Raw genomic sequence first — 4,395 nt, forward strand, 5'->3', positions numbered from 1 at the left:
CACAGAAACACACACAAGCATGTGCATATCCTCCCCTCCTCTCCTCCTCTGCTCCTCTGTCTTCTGTTTGTGTTCATTAGCCCGATGCAGCAGGCATGAGTCTGGTTGAGGCCTGAATAGAAGAGAACTGGTCTGGCATGAAGCCTGGCGTTGGCTGGCCCAGATCCTCTTTAACACACACACACACACACATACACACACACAAACGCACGCACTCATATGAGCAGTCACACACATATGTACAAAACGTGCACGCAGACACATAAAGCTGTAGACACAGTTGCACAAACTTATCAAAGAAGCACAAACATGCATGTGAGTGCAGACACAGGCATATGTGCAGACATCAAATCCCCCTCGTGCACACACTCTCGTGCACTCACACACGAACAGGCCTCCCATCCATCCATCTTAGCTCCTTGATTAGATTAGGCATTATTAATGGAGGGCCTGTGAGCCGAGCAGACAGCGGGGTCACACCGAGTTTAATTCCATTCTCAGATAACTTCATTTGGCCTGATGCGATTGTTATTGCCCCGGTGCTAGATGTTTATAGGAAACAATAGCCCCCATAACACATCCAGACATCCTATTTAAAGAGGGTCAGCCAGGGGCATTGGATACAGCAGCTCCTCTTCCTCTGACTGAGTCCGGTGTTGTGGCTGATTTAAAGGCTCGGCCATTTCCCATGCTGGGGAAAAGAGGATTAACCGACGTATTGAAATGTATTACCCTGTGTCGTATGTACCATCAGCGTCTCTTTCCATTGCATATGGATGGGCGAGTGAAGCGGTGCTGGAATTTCGTGATAACCCCGTGTGTGGCTTTCAGCGCGCAGTAAATCCACTTCTTTTATTGGTTTGTCACAGGGAGCTCTCTTGCAAAGAATAAACATTAAGGGTAGATGGCACAAATTTATTATGTGAGGTCGTCGACAAGGCGAATAAAGCTGTCGAAGGGAGAGTGACGGAAAGGGGAAAGAGGAGATTGATCTGTATGCTGCAACAAAGAAGGGAATGTAATTAAACTGGAGGAGTGTAGGATTTTGGTCCAGAGAAGCGCAGATAGACACTTTATTGGCAAGGACATTTAATAAGTATAATTCAAAAAGACATTCTCATTACGTGCAGGAAAAGATGACAAACCACAATCACGTTCTTAAAATCTATCATCAGAGACTGCACCATTTGTTGTGACTTAGGCCTCATGGAAAGACAGAGAAATGATGCCCTAAAAAACATCCAAAGGCTAAACCAACTTCTCTGCATTACTGCTCATAATTGATTTCCACCCGTTTAAAGCGGACGAGTGAAAGAGCCGGACATCAAATGAGCCACTCCCTGCGTTTCAAAAACACAGACCACATTAATGGGAGCCGGGTTTCATGTTGAAACATTACAGCCCGCGGACTGCCATTCCTTGGTTTTCATTTAGAAATTTTTACGCCATGTCACGTTAATGTTACAGCCACTGACGTTTCAGTCATCACCTCACCGCAGCTGAGGTAATGCCTCTAGTTTGGGAGCAGGGGGTGCAGAAAAAAAGAGTGAAAACAATGAAAAAGTATTGAAACCAGTCCAAGAGCTGTTAAGAGAAAGCTTATCGTGTATCGTATTGCTGCTCTGTAGTCTTGTTAGTGTTAGCATGCTGCTGATGGAGCATTCTGTGCTGGTTCTTTGGTCAGTGCAGAGCCAGAATGGAGGCCCCTGCAGATCCAGTTTCCCTGTGATGGATGAGTTTGGCTGGAAACTGGCGTTGGAGCTATGACCTTGTTGATTGCATGCATGTTTCATGGGGTGATTCTGTGGATTGAGGCGACAGCTCCCCTCTCACCTGAAAACCTTTAGTGTCCTCTCAGGGCTGACTCTGATTACAATCAAATACTTTAATCGCTAAGTGTAATAAATGTTCAGGAGTCGCTTACTAATACTTTAACATACAAAGCACCCTGTGAATCAAATAGTACAAGGTCAGTCAGACACTTGCAGGGGTTGTTAAGCATGTTTGGGATTGGAATTGTTTAAATGTTGATGTTTTTATTTTTTTATTTTCAGCTCAATTTTGTTTACAGTATGGTTTTTGTATGGGTCTGCTCTGACTCCCTACATGCCAGACACAACCACTTGCCCACAGACCCTTCATTTCTAGCTATGACTTTAAAAGTAGAGTCTGCAAGAAGTTCCTCAATAATAAAAGTCAACTTTTACAGGAATAATCCTGCTCAATCGTTCACTTCTGGGCCTCTATACATGTGTGCCAGTGTCTGTGTCTGCCTCAAACCCTCTCCTTGGCCTGTACTAACATTATTATGATGATGTTTTAGTTGTACTGGTGGTTCTTGGCGCAGAGTAAGCGTGGTTACATCATCCAATCACAGCACGCCCTGTGTGCAAGTACTTTTACATGATTAGCAAGGGAAGACGCTATTCTGAGTGGCTACAATAGGAGATGTAGCACAGAGCAAGAAAAACACAACAAAAGTAAAACAAAACAACAAAAAAATAAAGCTTTTTAATAAACAAGGGTGAAATTTAACTTGACTTTCACTCGCTTTCAGGCACTTGGAGAGCAGCACAGGGCGAAAAGCGATGCGAGTTGGTTTTCTACTGAGCAGGTATGTATTAAATAACCAAGTGATTAGCTTGTGCTAGAATGCCAAGTCTGGTGCACACGCGGCTCTGAAGTCTCGTCTATGTAGAAATACAATACTACAGGTGGTTGCTAGGCTAGTGAATGTGTTCATGTAGTCATGGTTGGAGGCTGTGGGTGTGCGCTGCCGCTGGCACTGAGCCAAGGAGGAGCCCTGTCTAGATTTTTGTGTTCACTAACGAGTAACAAAATTTCCTGCAGACCCTACCTTTAAGCGTACACCTAAAGCATTATTGCTGGAATCTTTTCTAACACAATGTTTGGACATAGTGACAGTGACGTAGTAAGACTGAATAGAGACGACATAGATAACCAAACACACCTTAGGATTGGGCAGCTAAAGAGTCTTTCACATGCAACATTGACAGAAGTTGTAAGTGAAGAGATATATTTCAAGGTCTAAGACAAGGTAAGCAAGGTATTACAGGATTTTTCAACCTTTAGGCACTGATATATGCACTGCACAATTATAAGCATCTGGAATACCAAAAATTAAATTTTCTATTTAAAAAGTGGCTAATGAGAATCAGGGAGCTTGAAAAGTTTTTCTTCTCATTACCTACACAGGTGCCAGTAAATAAACACGGTCTTGCTCCTCATGCATTTGAACCTGATGAAAACAAAGTGATTCTGGCTCACAGATCCATGTGGTGGTACAGGAAGGGGGACAGGGAGCTCTAGTTTCTCGTCACACCTGGTGCTAGCTAGCAGCAGTGCCCGACCGTCAGAGCGCTACGGGAGAGCAGACTCACTGCGGACCATACAAGCTGTTGGAAAACCCTAGGTGGCCATAATGAGAACGTAGTGTAATGTATCACACTGCTGGCGCTATTGGAACCAAAGGCATGCTGGGCTTGCTGCAGAAGGAGAGGAAGTTAATCACTGACTCAAGGGCTATTCTCCAAAGTTTTTGCTTTCCTTGAAACAGAGAAACTTTGGCGTGTTTATTTCTTCTTTTCGTTTGTGTTTCTGCTGGAGTGTTTTTGTGTCAGAAATGATCTTCATCTGTACTTCATTTCAAAAAATTAAACAGTCACGAAACATATGATATTGAGATAGTTTTGTTTGTAACAAAATGACTCTATAAAACTATTTGCAACTTTTCCCTGCATCAATCAGAGCCAAAGATAAAGTAATTTGTCCTGCAGTGTTTCTTTCTTTTGCTTTTTTTTAAGCAGTGCTTTTTCTATAATGGTTTACACTGTGATCAAAATATCTTTTCTGACAGCTTGTGATTTTTTTTTGTTTCAAGAGTTCCACTCAGCAAATATTGTAAATTATGATCTATAATTATAACTACAAATAAAGTCATATTTTCATATGAGCAATGTTTTGCACCCACAGCTTTTGTCTTCTACTTTGGGGGGGGTTTACAGAGATTTTGCATGAAATACAAAACTTCCCTTTATACAATCTGCATCTTGCTTTACTGAATTTTACTTTTTTAAAGAAAAAAAATCAACAGAATTTCAGGAACTTTCCCCTAAAACTTTCCTGAGTTGCTTGTTGCTTCCTGAGTCTCTGACTGTGCCGTGGAGGCCAAGGATGATGGATGAGTGTCAGGCAGGAAATGACTTCAAAAACACTTAAGAAACTACAGCGTATTGTTTACAACAGCATGCTCAACAAAGTCACAGAAACCTACTGACAGTTTCTAAATGAATGCTAATGCTAACAGACAGTTGTGCAGACGTCTTCACTGTTCTTGTCTTGAAAATGACTATCCCTCACCAACCTCAGATGTCC

Source organism: Halichoeres trimaculatus, unplaced genomic scaffold (assembly GCF_033239565.1).
Source record: "Halichoeres trimaculatus isolate MK-OKI-2021-1 unplaced genomic scaffold, fHalTri1.1 fHalTri1_scaffold_8, whole genome shotgun sequence".
NCBI lineage: Eukaryota > Metazoa > Chordata > Actinopteri > Labriformes > Labridae > Halichoeres > Halichoeres trimaculatus.